Raw genomic sequence first — 15,316 nt, 5'->3', positions numbered from 1 at the left:
TATCATCTGATTTACGCCTTCCCGCCTCTCAAGCTTCTGCCAAGACTTCTATGCAGGATCGATGCAGAAGGTATTCCTGTCATCTTAGTGGCTCTGGACTGACCTCGCTGGACTTTGTATGCCGATCTGGTGTAGCTGATTGCCGACGTTCCTTGGAAGCTTCCTCTCGGGGAAGATCTGCTGTCCCAAGGACCAATCTTCCATCCTGCTTTACAGTCGCTGGCTTTGACGCCTTGGGTGTCGAATGCCAGGTGCTAAAGGATAGAGGTTTATCTGAGTCTGTGATGCCTACACTGTTGAAAAGCTAGGAAAACTACTTCTAGGCAGAGCTACCATCGTACGTGGAAAACGTACATTGCGTGGTGTGAGTCTCTTGGGGTTCATCCTCGCTCCTCCTTGGTGGCTCGGATCTTAACCTTCCTTCAACAGGAGGCTGAACAGAAATTGACCTTGAGTACCATCAAGGGCCAGGTATCGGGCCTTAACCGTCTTTTTCCAATGACCTTTGGCCACACACTTCCTGGTGCATTTTTTTTTCTTCTTCAGAGTGTCTGACATTTGGTTCCTCCAGTGCGGGCTCTGTTGCCGCCTTGGGATCTTAATTTGGTGCTTTCAGCTCTACAGAAGCCTCCCTTTGAAAAAATTCAGGAGATTCCCCTGCTTAAACTGTCCCAGAAGGTGGCCTTTTTGCGTGCAGGTTGTCGGAACTGGCGGCGTTATCCTGTCGTTCACCTTCTCTGGTGATTCACACGGATAAGGTGGTGCTTGGCATTTCTTCCTATGGGAGTGTCTAACTTTCATGTGAATGAACACATTGTGTTACATCCCCTGTGTCCCAGGCCTAAACATCCAAAGGAAATTGCCTTGCATGCCTTGGATGTGGTCCGGGCAATTAGGGTGTACCTGGCAGCTACAGAGTCTTTCAGGAATTCAGACTCCTTTTTTTATTTGTGCTCACGGATCGATTTCGCAAATGGTTGTCCGCTTCCTCTGCGACCATTTCCACATGGATCAGATAGACAACCTATTCTTTCCGGGGTCAGGTTCCTCCTTTCCCTGTCAAGGCGCACTCTACTAGGGCAATTAGTGCCTCCTGGGCCTTCCGTCATCAAGCGTCAGTGACGCAGGTTTTCAAGGCGGCCATCTGGTTGCCGATGCACACTTTTTTACAAAGTTTTATAAAGTGGATGTGTTGGCATCTGTGGATGTTTCCTTTGGCCGTAAGGTTTTGCAGGCTGCTATTTAGAGGACCTGATCTTCTTTGAGGGTGTATAGTTTTCTTCAGGTGGGCTCCAGTTGTTTTGGTGAGTCCCTGTTGCCTGGTTGGCTAATGTTAAGCTTTGGGAATTTTTTGCTGTTTTCCCACCCCTCATGTTTAACACTGCTTGGATGTCCCAATAGTCAAGAATGACAGGAGCTAGGTCTATCAATGAACGAAAGAGAAAATGGGATTTTTGATTTACCATAAAATCCATTTCTCTGATGTTCATTGACGGAAACGGCACTCCTCCCTCTGTGGAGTTTTATAATTCTCCTGACACTGCTTGTAACAAAACTGAGTGACTATAGCAGGGAGAGGGCGTATACCACCTGGGACTGCCCATGGGTGTAGCCAGAAGTACTGTAGGGGGCAGTATAACCCAATTGTTAAGAATGACAGGAGCTGTGTCAGTCAATGAACATCAGAGAAATGGATTTTACGGTATGTAAAAAATCAAAATTTTCCTGTTTTTTTTTTTCGTTTATTGCCTCACATCATATTTAGCACATTTTTCTGCAGACCACCTCACAGATGAACAGCCGCCAGAGCGGGATTTTCACTTCCTCAGCGTTTTTTGTATCTGTGTCGTCTTCAGTATTGTGTAATGCAGAGCAACCCGTGGATTGTCACTGTAAAATCACAACTTGTGCTCCTTCACAGAAATTAGACGTTTTCAGAGGAAATTCACCCAGCATGACCACAGGATTGTTCGTCATTGTTGCAGTGATTAGACCGAGTCATAAATCAAACTTGTAATTTTACTCCTCTGTAGCTCCTCTGTGAATGCATTGTGTGGTTGGGTTCACATAGTAATCAGGCTAAGAGTAAAATTAAAGACCTTGGAACTCAGTCTTTGAGCTCTTTATTCCTCGTGGTGTTGGTAGGGACCACACATATGGGCCTATTTAAAGTGTTACTAAACACACAACAACAAAATCAGTCTATATATGCAGTAAGGCATGCTTGTTATACTCGCTGTGGAACCTAAGGGGTTAATCCTCCACATTGTGTAAAAAGGCTATTTGATTCTGTCTTCTATGATTCTCCCCTTCTTCCACTGTCCCCAATCCATCTCCTGATAGTGTGTTTTCCTGAAAAGAAAACCGGGTCTTCTATTAATTTTGGCAACAAAACACACAGTAAGGCTTTTTTCTCTTTCGTTCATTGATGGACACAGCCCCTGATCTTCTTGGTCATTGGGTTATACTGCCCCCTACAGGAGTAGGACACTAGGCAGAAAATGATGTACAATCAACTGCCGGACTGGGCGACAGGCTGGATAATCTAGATCTAGTGGTCACCCAAGTCTGGCAAGCGAGCGCGTGCAGACCTCAGCTCTGCACTAGGTCGGCCGCAACATAGCCCCACCAGATGGGGGCTGGCCTGTGAGCTAAACGTCTCGCGAGGTAGCATACGAACGGGTCTTGGCCTGCATCACATCGTTCCTCCTGGCCGACATCCCCCCCCCCCCGATAGCGAGGAGGTTCTGTCTGGAGCGGTGCCTGCCTGATTCTTGTGTCTGATGGTCCTGGGGGTCATCTATTCCCCTCGCCCATCCCTCCTCCACCTATACTGGGGTTTAATGGTGGTCTGGCTACCTCCTGGTGCTGAGGTAGGGTGCTTTACTGATGATTGGGGGAAGGGGGTGCGCCGCCGGCAACCGGATGATTGGCTGTGGGGGGGGGGGGAGCAGCTCTATCTGGTGGGGGGGCTCCTGCCACGGCCCTTCCCCTTCTTGTTCTGTCTTGTCAGGAGGGATCCCTGGGAGTTTTGTGGAGCCGCCATTTTGTTGTAGCCTTTTTCCTTGTGTAGCCGCGGCGGTCATTTTGCATTAGTCAGTCATTGAATTGAATGGCGGCCATTACTGTGGAGCCTTCTGGGTGTCCATTTTAGCTGTAGGAGCACCTCCTTATCCCCTGATGCTGACTCCTGGGCCTCTTTCCTTCTTGGACTCTTTACAGTACATGGAGTGCTTTGATCCTGGTGCTGCGGGTGACTGCCTGGTGGGGTGGTGAGTCTGGTGGGGTCCTCTCCCTCTCTCTACTGCAGGATCGGGGGATGCTCTGTGGCTGGCGACCGGGTGGTGGTACCAGCGCAGTCGGGGTATCCCTTAGTGTTTTTCTGCACTTTTGTGGGGTTCCCCCTATTCCTTATTTAGTCCTTGGAGCACATTTCCCCACCCGACCCCCTCTCAGAGCCTGCGGGGCCCTCCGGGTCTCAACCATCCATTGATCCACCGACGGCGGTCCTGGAGTCCTTTGTGTCCCGGGTGGAGGTGACTTTTGGGCGACGGGGTAGTAAAAAGCGGGCCCCGCCATTCCCTGATTCATCTGTCTCCTCAGGTTCTGAATCTGATCTGGCGGCCGCAGTCGGGGCCCGCCCTGAGGGGTCTGCGGTCACGCGCCCTGAGTTCTCTAATAGTGAGGATGATTCCTCCACTCTTGTAGCCACATACAAAAAGGTGCCGGTGGACACACTGATTGTGAGACTTTAAGAATGAGGGATTCAGCTGAAGCGGCGACTGAGGCAACGGTTCCCTTTGGCACTAACAAAGGTGTTTCTGTTTCCTTCCTATTTTGACAGATTTGTCGCAAAAGAGTGGAAATATCCAAAACGTCCCTTTTGTGGTCCCTAAGCATATTGCAATGAGGTACCTAATTTGAAGAGTCTCTCCTTAAGAAGTGGACTGTTCCACCCGTGGTTGATCCCCCGGTTTCCAGGTTGAATAAGGCAACCATGATTCCGGTAGAAGAATTATCGGCATTTAATGATCCGGCTGACAGAATGGTGGAGGCTGTGGCCCACAGTATGTTCACTGTGGCCAGCTCCACACTCTGACCGAGTGGGCTAAGCTTTTACTCAGTGACCTGCAGGGTGAGCAGCTCCCCCCTGCCCTTGTGGAGCTGGCAGACCAGTTGGTGTAGTTGGTGTAGGGGCTGCAGTTTATCTGTGATGCCTCTTTGGATGCGGCTCCCCTGATTTCTAGAATGTCAATTTCGGCAGTGATACTTAGGCTTGTTTTGTGACACAAATGTTGGTCTGCAGACCAGACCTCTAAAAAAGCCTTAACTGATCTTCCTTTTGAAGGAGATCGCCTGTTTGGAGCTACCCTGGATGACAACATTTAGAGTCTCACGGGGGGGAGGGGGAGAGCACCTTTCTTCCGCAGGCTAGTAAGGGTAAGGAACCTCGTCGTAGACATGGCCCGTCCTTCTTGGCTCACTGGAAGGTTTTTTTCACCCCTCAGGGTTGACTGACAAGGGTTCAAAACCAACTGCACAGAGCAGGTAAATATAACAGATTTGTTATTTTTAATTGAAAAAAACAAGACTTTAGTATCTTCTTAGGCTGCATTCACATGTCATCGTATGGATCACGGGCTGAATCGCCGTGATTCCGCCCGTGATCCGGAGATCATTGCAGATCACGGGACGCCTGTGCGTTGCCCGTGATTTGCAATAGCACCCCAAACGCTGAGCGATGTTGCCGCGATTTCCGCCTGCCGAATCGCAGTAACATCGCGCAAAAAAAAATCGCGGGACGCAATACGCTCCAAAGAAGCTCTTGTACTTTTTTGGGCATAATGCGTCCCGCAACATCGCTCAGCGTTTGGGGTGCTATTGCAAATCACGGGCAACGCACAGGCGTCCCGCGATTTGCAATGATCTCCAGATCGTGGGCGGAATCGCGGCGATTCTGCCTGCAATCCATACGCTGACATGTGAATGCAGCCTTAAGCAATCCTATACTAATATTTTGTTACTCAAGTATGGCAGTATCAGTATCAGAATGCACTCCTTCACGCTAAATACAAGACATGTCAGAATCCAGCAGCAGCACTAGCAATGCGGATGTGTCCTATTTAGTTGAACTCTTCATTTAAATATTATTTAAAGAAGTATCAGGAAACTCTCCTCCATTGGAGATGGTTTTCTATCAGCAGGTATGTTTTCCAGGGCTGTCTTGTGCTGTAATGTAGGCGGTATTCTCCCTGACCTCCTTCTTTCGAATCTTCCAAGGCCTGTAAATCAGTATTTTATTTCCTGAGAACAAATCCTCTCCTAAGTATAACTTTCCTTCCACCTAATTCATAAAATGTGGACGCCGAGAGCAGAAGCACACGGTGTCTCTACCTTGATAACATGTTATGGGATCTAACAGAAAACCACAGCAACCCAACATCATAATTGAAGACAATTTCTTTGTACTCTTAGGCGAAATCTACCGTCCGGGAGACATCTGGCTTGAATCTGGGGAGAATTTTTTTTTTTTTTTTTTTTTTTTTTTTTTAATATGTTTTTTATTGAGTTTTATACAGATTATACAAGCATGAAAAAAAAGAAAAGAAAAAGGGGGGTCTCCCCAGATTATATACAGTTAGGCAGTCCCTGCTCGTCATAACTAGAACCAATGCAGAAAACATACGGTTTAATATACCTACAAAAATCAATATTTCTGGGATTGTTAAGCATTTTAGTCCATTTGTTTAAGCGGGGCTCTCCACTAAAGAGAGGAGAGAAAGAAAAGAGAGGAGAAAGATGGAAAAAAGAAAACTGGGGAGGGGAAAAAAAAAAAAAAAAAAAAAAAAAAAAAAAAAAAAAAAAAAAAGGAAGGGGGTCCCTTGGTGTTTCACCAGTCTTGACGTTCTAACCTAGAGAGGCCTCAGCCATATATGAAGCGTATATGTTAGTGTGGGTAAATGTTAACCAACATGACCAAATCTTACGTGCCAGAGATGCCTGACCACGAAGATCCAATGTCATGTCTTCCAGGTAGTAAGTACGGTCGACTGCCCGCAACCATTGAGGTATCGAGGGGACTGTAGACTGTTTCCAATATTTTGGGATTAATGCTTTGGCTGCATTTAAAAGGTGAGGGGTAATAGACTTTTGATACTGGGCCGGAGGAAGTTTAGTGTCATGGAATAAGACAGACAACGGATCCCTAGCAATAGGTAAACCCTGAATCTCTTCAATTAAAGATAGTACGCTAGTCCAAAAGGGTCGGATTGCTGGGCAGAACCACCATATATGTGCGTGCGTAGCTCTAAGCCCACAGCCTCTCCAACAGGCAGCCGAGAGAGATGGTGTCATCCTCTGTAGCTTAACGGGGGAGTAGTGCCATCTAGTGAGAAACTTATAATTGGCTTCTGCTGTCCGCGCCGATGTTCCTGAACTATGAGACAATTGAAGAATAACCTCCTCCTGTGTCGGCGAAAAAGTACATTTAAAATCTAGTTGCCACTGTTTCAAAAAATGTGGGGTGGAGTTGGGGCTTAGTGCGTCCAATGCCTTATAAAACTTTGATAATAAACCTTTACCTGATTCAGGGCGTGCTAGGATTTGTTCAATCGGGTTCAGGGAGTGTATGTTGCGTAAGGGGTAAGGCAGTTTTTTTACAAATTGCTGGAGTTGGTGGTATTTCCAACAATCCATAAATGTCTTTGGTGAGGCCTGGCATATTTTAGAGAATGGAAGTATTCCTTCCGTCCCCGTTATATGATGCAGCAGCGTAGCATTGGCCTGTGGTAGCCACTGGGAGAAACAGTGATCTTTATAACCAGGCGGGAAAAGGCTATGGCCTAAAATCGGCATAAGCGGTGAGTTGTATGGAATTTTATGGAGCCTATGAAGCCGATCCCAGACGCGGAAAACCGAACTGGTTAAAGGCGAAATAGTGTCAGCAAGATTTCTAGTCTCCGGCGGTATCCAAAGTTGAGTATATAATGATGTATTTGCCAGCTTCTGCTCCAGCTGTACCCAGAGCTTTTCCTCTGTATGAAATTTCCAATCGGCTATCCGAACCAGGGAGATGGCATTCAGATATCTCCCGAAGTCCGGCACCGCCAACCCCCCCCGGCTTTTGCCCCGCGAAAGTAGCGAGAGCGCAAGCCGAGGCTGTGAGCGGCGCCAAACATATGCTCTAACCAAAGAATTTAAGGTCCTCACCAAATTGACGGGTATGTTAAACGGAAGCATTTGAAACATGAAGAGCACCCTGGGCAGCACATTCATCTTGACAACATTCACCCTCCCCATCCAAGAGGTGGCTAAATGATGCCAATTCGCAAAGTTAGCTCTAATTGTGTTAAGTAAAGGAATATAATTTGCTCGTGCTAGATCCTCCACCTGGGCAGTAATATGTACCCCTAAGTATTTAAAAGAATAAGGTTGCCATATAAAGGGAAATGCTGGGCTGATATCATGTGCCATTGCCGGGGCAATTGTAACGTTTAAGATTTCCGACTTCGTTAAATTGATTTTAAAATTAGACAAAGCACTATATCTATCAAATTCAGAAAGGAGATTAGGCAGAGATATCATGGGTTGTTGTACATAAAAAAGAACATCGTCCGCATAAGCCGCGTATTTCTGTGACATAGACCCGACCGTGATACCGTGAATCGAGGGGTTTGCTTGAATTCTAGCCAGAAAAGGTTCCAAGGATAAAACAAAAAGTATAGGGGAGAGCGGGCAGCCCTGTCTGGTCCCATTAGAGAGCTTGATTGATTCGCTAAGGATACCGTTAATCTTAATCTGAGCAGTAGGGGATTTATATAACGCATTAATCAAACGACACAGGCGGGGGCCTAGACCAAACGCCTGTAGTGTCGCCATCAGGAACTCCCAGTCCACCCTGTCGAACGCTTTTTCAGCATCCGTGGAAAGCAACAGGGTGGGCTGGGAGCGCCGGCGAACAAAAGATAAAAGTGAAATTGTGCGTGACACATTGTCCCTCACCTCACGACCAGGAATGAAACCAGTTTGACTGTTAGCGATACTAGCGGGTAAAAAGGGGAGCAATCTGTTGGCGATTACCTTGGCATATAGTTTAACATCGACATTTAACAAAGAAATGGGACGATAGCTAGAACATAAAGAGGGGTCTTTACCCTCTTTCGGGATTAACGTAACATATGCATGCAAAGTCTCCGGACGCAAAGAAGAGTCTTCCAGAATAGAGTTAGCATAGGAGGCCAGGTGAGGGAGCAAGGTTTCGGTGTATTGTTTATAGTAAAAGGCCGAAAAGCCGTCAGGGCCCGGGGCCTTCCCCATTGGGGTAGAGATTAAAGCGGCTCTGAGTTCTTCCACCGAAATTTCATCCTCCAGAGAATTAACTTTCTCTGGTGGGATAGAAGAGAGATTGGCACTAGCAAGATATTCTGACATCAATGATCTACGCTTTTCTGGATCCGAGATAGCTTTCGGGACAGAATAGAGATTTAAATAGAATTTATGAAATTCGGCCGCGATAGAGGTGGAATCGTGCGCCAAAGAGTCATCGTGTCGCTTGATTTTAGGAATATAGGAGGCTACTTTTTGTTGTTGCAAAGACCGTGCCAGGTGTCGGCCAGGTTTATCACCCCATTCGTATATCCTTTGGGACACCTTGCGATATATGGCCTTGTTTTGTGCATGAAATAGGGCCTTAAGCTCCTCCCGTTTTTTAGTCAGTAACTGTAGGGTAGAGACAGCAAGGGAGGCCTTATGAGAGCGTTCAAGAACCTGTATTTCAGCAACAAGAGTTCTTTGACATGATACGCGCTCTTTCTTCTTCCTTGCTCCTAATTCTATTAGTTTACCCCTAATATAGGCTTTATGGGCCTCCCAGCGAACAGCAGTATTGACCTCCGGCAAGGAGTTGTCAACAAAAAAATTATCTAGTTCTTTACCTATATTTTGTTTGTCCGGGGGGCTCAGAATTAGGGAATCGTTTAACTTCCATGTGGATTTTTTATAAAGGAGAGAAGGAATCTTCAAAGTCAGACAAATAGGGGAATGATCCGAAATAGAAGATGAAGCAATAGTGACAGAGTCAACTAGTTCGAGGTGGAAATGGTCCACCAAGAAATAGTCAAGTCTTGAATATGAATTATGTGTTTTGGAAAAATACGAGTAATCCCTATCTGAAGGGTGGAAAACACGCCAAGCATCTATTAATTGAAATTCATGCAATTGTGTACGCAAATAGTTTAACCGTTTATATGAGATATAAGACTTACCAGAGGAGGTATCCAGCAGGGGGTCCATAGTGACGTTGAAATCGCCTGCCACCACTGATATTCCGTCAGCAAATTCATGGAACCTACGCAGGGTGGTCGTTAAATAAGACACTTGATCTTGATTAGGGGCATAAACATTTGCAAAAGAAACAACAGTGCTACCCAGGGTGCCCTTCAGGAACAAATAACGCCCAAATCTATCAGCTACCATTTGTATGAGTTTAAAGGGTGAGCCTTTACGGAACCCTATGGCGACTCCCTTGGAGTTACGAATATCCGAAAGGCTATAGTACCAAGTAGGGTACGTGGGAGTGGTCAATTTAAGATTTGAAGTGTGGGTAATATGAGTCTCCTGCAGGAACACTACTTCTCCTTTCAGCGCATTCAGTTCCCTATATAGACAATGCCGTTTAGCTGGAGTATGAAGCCCCCTTATATTATAGGATAAATATGTCACTTTTGACATTGAAATCTAAACCGGATATATACCAATATCCACATATAGACTGGTGTACACCAAGGGGGGAAAGGAACAGTAAAAAAAAAAAAAAAAAAAAAAAAAAAAAAAAAACAACAGGGAATAGAAGGAAAAAGGTTGTCGCCATAGCGACAGTATGTCGGTGAGGAACACTCACCAAAGAGCGGAAAAACGGTGATCCCTCAGCCGCGGTCCCACCTGGAGACCCGCTACCTGGCGGGAGACGCAGGTGAGGGAAAGCCGAGCTCCGCTCAAGAGTTTGGGAGGGGTGAGCAGCGAGAGGGGGGTCAAGGCAGAACCAGTCAGAGATAATAACCCTGAAAAATCCGGAGCCCCTCCGCGGGACTTCGCCAGGTAGCTGCAAAATTTATCAAATTATCACTTTTTCTCTCTCTGTATCTTCAAAATAGCCCCAAAAAAAAAAAAAAAAAAAAAAAAAAAAAAAAAAAAAAAAAAAACGCTATGGTTGACCTCTGTTCGTCTAAACCGAAACATAAGGGGCCAAAAAATAACCATAGGGCCTTAAAGGACCAGTCCAACCTATCAGTCAGTCAATCAGTTCCAAAAAAAAAAAAAAAAAAAAAAAAAAAAAAAAAAAAGGAGGGGGCCAAGTCCAAAAGTAGTGCAATATTATAATTACTAATATTCAAGTAATATTCAAATGGATTTGTCAGAGGGAGATTTCCGTGGTTTCTGTGGTTTAGGCGTCTTCTGCCAGGTAGCCTCTACAGATGGGGTTGGATCCAGGAAAGCTTGCCAATATTCAAGTAATAATCAAGTGGGCTTGTCAGAGGGAGATTTCCGTGGTTTCTGCAATTTAGACGTCTTCTGCCAGGCAGCATCTACAGATGAGGCTGGAGCCGGGAAAGCTTCATCTTGCCAGCCCGGGAGGTCAGGTATTGGTATATTAAGAGCCGTGCAAAAGCCCTCCAGATCTTCGGGGAATCGCAAAGTTGCAGTGCGTCCTTCTCTAGATGCAATTAGACAGGAGGGAAAGCCCCACCGGTATGTTATGGCGGTCGCTCTCAGCTTTTCTGTGAGGGGCTTTAATACCCTGCGGCGCTCCAAGGTCTCCCTAGCCAAGTCAGGATAAAGCGACAAAGGTGCCCCATCAAAGTCCAGGTTTTGGGCTTCCCGAGCTCTAAGCATTATACGCTCCTTCTCAGGATAGTGATGGATCCTGCATATGATATCTCTTGGGGTCTCTGTCTGCAGGCTGCGGGGGCGAAAGGCCCTATGGGCTCTATCAATCCTCATTAACTTGTCAACAGGGAGGCCGAGCAGCTTGTTGAAAATGCCACTTATCGTAGGGAGCAGATCTGGGTCCTTGATGGCTTCAGGCAGACCTCGGATTCGGATATTATTACGCCTGCTCCGATTTTCCTGGTCCTCAATTTTATACAGGGCCATCCTATGTGCTAATGCTTGACGTTTGGAGATAGCTTGGAGTTCTTGGATTGCAACAGCATGTGAATCTAATCTATGCTCGGACTCCTCAACCCGGGTTAATACCTGATTCAGGTCCGCCCGGACTGAGGATACCTCTTTTTTAATTGATTTTTCCAAACCCCTCAACATAGAGGCTAAGTCCGCCTTTGTAGGAAGACCGCTTACAAGCGCAGCTACTGTAGATCGGCTCGGGGAGACATCCGTCCCGTCCGAGCACCAGGATGAGGCTGGCGATCTATGGGAAGCTGACGGGCTCTGGGAAGGGCCGGAGCGGGCACCCGGCGTATGGTCCGAACCCCCTGCTTCCAGCAGCTCCTCGGTCTCCACTGCCAGATACTTTTTTATAGAGCCGGTGGTCGGCTTCTTTTGTGGTTGTGTTGTTCTCAAAGTCCTTCTCCCCATAGCTGACAGGCGGCACAACAACCAGATCCACACCCAACAGACCCTGCGGCTCAGATGCACAAGCAGTCCAGGTTGCTCTAAGGTAGATGTGTAAGGTCAGGGGACACAAAGAACCCCAAACCCAAAAAAAAAACCCAATGGCTCGGCGGCACAGCTGCTCAACAGATCCGCAGGTCAGCGATCAATCCGTACGGCAATTCTCAATACAATTCTGCGGCTTAGTGGCTTGGCGGCTTAGCGACTGAATTCAGTTCAGCTTGGTTTAGCGGTTCAGCGACTTGATACTTCAGCGCTATCCCGCCTCGGATGCTGCGATGCACAGTCACTAACAAGCAGGCTAGCTAGCAGGCAAAGTGAGCAGGCAAACAACCTGGCAGTTCTTAACTAAAGTCTCAGTCTCAGTCACCCTTAGTCTCTGCTTTGTCACTGCTTTGACACTGTGCTTGACACTGTGCGCACTGACCCACTGAGCACTAAGCACTGTACACTCTGCTCAACCTGGTGGCTTAGGGTCATAACAGTATTGGCAGCTCTACGGCTTGGTTCGGCTCCACTCCACTCCAATGGCAATAGCTTGGCTCGGCTCAGCCCCACTCAGGCAGCCCAGAGGCAGAAGAGCAGAAGTCTAGTCGGGAGATCTGCCCGACAATCCTCCGCTCCTCCGCACGGCGGCTTAGCGACTCGGTATAGAGCCGTACAGCGCGGCTTAATAGACCGATAGTCCGGTGATAGTCCGGTGATAGTCCGGTGATCCAGCGGTATTCTGCTCAGTGCAATCCTTTGCTCGGTGCGGCGGTACCTCGGCTCAGTGTAGCCCCGCTCTGTGCGGCGGTACCACTGCCCAAAGCAGCCTCTGTAGCCCCTGCTTGTGTGGCGGTGCCGCGGGTCAGTGTAGCTCCGCTCGATGCTGGTTGATTGTCTGGCAGTATCCCGGCTCGCTCTCTGCTGTGCACGTTGGTCAGGCAGCAATTAGCAATCAATTAGCTGGCGGACAGAGCGAGCCAAACACCTGGCGGTTCTCACGGAGGAGCTCAGGAGCTCAAGGAACGTACGTCCTCACCCCCTCATCTCATCCTGCCATGTATCATTAAAGAAAACATGACACGAGAGGAGAATCTGGGGAGAATTTAATTTTATCGACTTTAATATTAGTTCAGTAGCCAGTTAGGGAGTCTGAGCCTAGCACACACATTTAAAGGGTAAGTGTGCTTTTATTCTAAAATCCAGTTAAATCCTTTCCTTTCCTTTTCTCAGTATAGTAGTCTCCTACGTTGGATCAGCAGAAACCCCAGTCCACACTACCTGGCTCTAAGATGGCGGACATAGTGTTTAGTTCGCCTAATGTTCTGTATACTATGCACAGGAATAGATGTTGCAGTTTTTTCATTGTCAACATTAAAGAGGAAGGGGGGGCAATGCTGTTGCTTTGCCTAGGACCCCATTTTCCTTAAAGCATATGTAAACCCCCAAAAATATATATTTCAGCTTGGCAGTCTTTAGATGTGGTGGTTGCATTGAAGCTTTTTTATCCTTTATTTTGCCATTAACATACATCGCGTGCTTAGATGATAACGCTCCCTCACCCTACTGTATCAGAAAAATAAAAAGATAGGACTATGGAACCCCTTCCCCTCCTATTGTCCATAGCATAGGGGGTCATGGCTCTGTAGTCCTCAACACAGACAGAGCACAGGAAATTATCAGCTCACAAGATTTGCAGCAAGATCAACAGGAATTTTTTGCGCTTATAACAAAATGCTTTCAGTGGTATATTAAATTGACCCAAAGGGACTAAATAAGGAGAAGTTCATTGTTGGTGGTTTTTTTATACACTAATTCAGGGCTATGTCTTCAACCCTGTGTAAGCACTGATACATTGTGTGTGAAGCCTACACAGGGTTTGGTCTGATCACAGGAAAAAAGTAGCAGGGACAGCTTGGCATAGGTAAATAAAACTGGGCCAGGGCTAGAAAGAGAGTCTCTTTACTCTTCTTCCAGCCAGCTTACGTTGAGGTGTTACATGGGCTTCACCCTATCAGTGAACTTGTCTCCACCCCCCTCCCTCTCTTGGTAATGGACAGTTCTTTTTTTTTTTTTTGTTAGGATCATATTTGTATTTTTCTCGCCTTTTTCCACTTTACCCATCTAGACAAGACTTTGTCACCTCCTCTGGGAGAGCTCAACACATCTGCACATGCATTGAGTACCCGGTATCTGCACACGTGGTTTTTCAGCACACGTGCAACGACCATTAATTGGAAAGCTAGAAATCTTCCCTGTGTGAAACCTTCCCTGTCTGTCAGGACCTGAAACACCTACAGGTGGCACTGTGGTTCCTTGGGCAGAGGATTGTAATTCCAGTGCCCACCAGTGGGCCTCTCTCAGCAGACAATCCGTTTCCACTTGATGCTGGCTGCTGGGAAGGTGTTTAGGCTTTCCCCTACGAAGTGCCTCTCTCTCTCCAGTGTTTTACTTGCAACCAAATACTGCTAGCTGTTATCCTGCTCCTGCCCTTTTCACTGTACCCTGTATCCTGCTGCCTTGTCCCGGATCCCAGTTTTGTTTCCGCCTTCCCACCTGCTCCTTGCATCACCAGTTTATCCCTGCTTTTCGGTGTTCCCCATTTTGTATATATTGTATGAAGTTAGTTGTTAGGCTTCTGTTAGTTAGGTATTGGTTAGGTATTCCCACATGCATTCCTATGGGGCATCGGATGTCACCGGAGACATGTCAGCTGACATCTGATCCGATCCGTCAAATCTGGACAGATGGAAACCCTAGTTTCCATCCATCCAGCGGATCGGATGAGAACGGACCGACGGTCCGTTCCCATCCGATTTCCCCCATAGAGATGCATGGGGGACTGACAGCTGTGTCTCCGCACACAGCGCGGAGACACAGCTGTCATCCTCCTGCCCAGCTAGGGATCGGCGGATCGATCCCCCGCTGAGAAAAACGGACTCCGTCCGACGGACGGAGTGTGTGAAAGGAGCCTAACTCTTTACTTACGAAACGTATGACATCCAAGTGAAAGATATAATAAAAATAAACCGGCGCTACTTTCGCTACTTAAAGAAATAAATCAAAAAGCCGTGAATCGCATAGTACACACAGCAGTGTATAATACAAATCCCAAGGTAGGGATAAATAATAAATAAGAATGATTATGAAAGACAGTAAATCAAATGCAAATGTGAAAAAAAAAAAATAAATCATGATTTGCATAATAATACCAATAATCAAAAAAACTTGCAATAAATGCGGCAGATAAATTCATATAAGTGCAAACAAAAGATGCTAAAAAAAATTGTATACATCAATAAAAATATCAAAATTCTAATAAATTAATGCTATTAGTAAGTGGATGGTGCAAAAAAGCAATAAAGTGCAATATAAATAATCAATCACAGAAAAAAGTGTCCATGTGCAGAATAGTGCAACAAGCAATGTGCTTCAAAGCATATACTGTGACTCTTGTGACTCTTCTCAATTATAAAGTGACTCTTGTGATTCTCCACTGTTGTCAGTAGGGACAGCGTGTCACCCAAGTGAGCTAATCCTTAAACAAGTGCCATGCCCGCTCACCTCTATATACACTCATACGAGCATTTTGTGATATATATCACCGGATAAGAGGAGAAAAACAGGTCATCCTTCACATATGGGGCTTTTACTGGGACCGGGTCTTCCTCTACAGATGGGGCTTTACTGGGGCCAGTGGGGG

The 15,316-nt window shown here is 46.6% G+C and overlaps 1 protein-coding gene across 5 annotated transcripts in view; it reads left to right on the top strand.

Moving 5' to 3' along the window:
• The window catches only part of AFAP1 (actin filament associated protein 1), a 268,334-nt gene that overhangs the window by 42,928 nt on the left and 210,090 nt on the right, over positions 1–15,316 (top strand). The window contains exon 1 of one of the 5 annotated variants that reach the window (XM_082270840.1): positions 12,722–12,791. The exons of the other annotated variants lie outside the window; for them this stretch is intronic. The gene's annotated coding sequence lies outside the window, so the exon portion shown is untranslated. Of the gene's footprint in view, positions 1–12,721; positions 12,792–15,316 lie in introns of those variants that run through there. 5 annotated transcript variants of the gene reach the window in all.

Source organism: Pelophylax lessonae (genome assembly GCF_965119305.1).
Source record: "Pelophylax lessonae genome assembly, chromosome: 1".
Lineage (NCBI taxonomy): Eukaryota > Metazoa > Chordata > Amphibia > Anura > Ranidae > Pelophylax > Pelophylax lessonae.
Note: the sequence above shows the minus strand (reverse complement) of the source record. Positions and strands in the feature narration are given on the sequence as shown.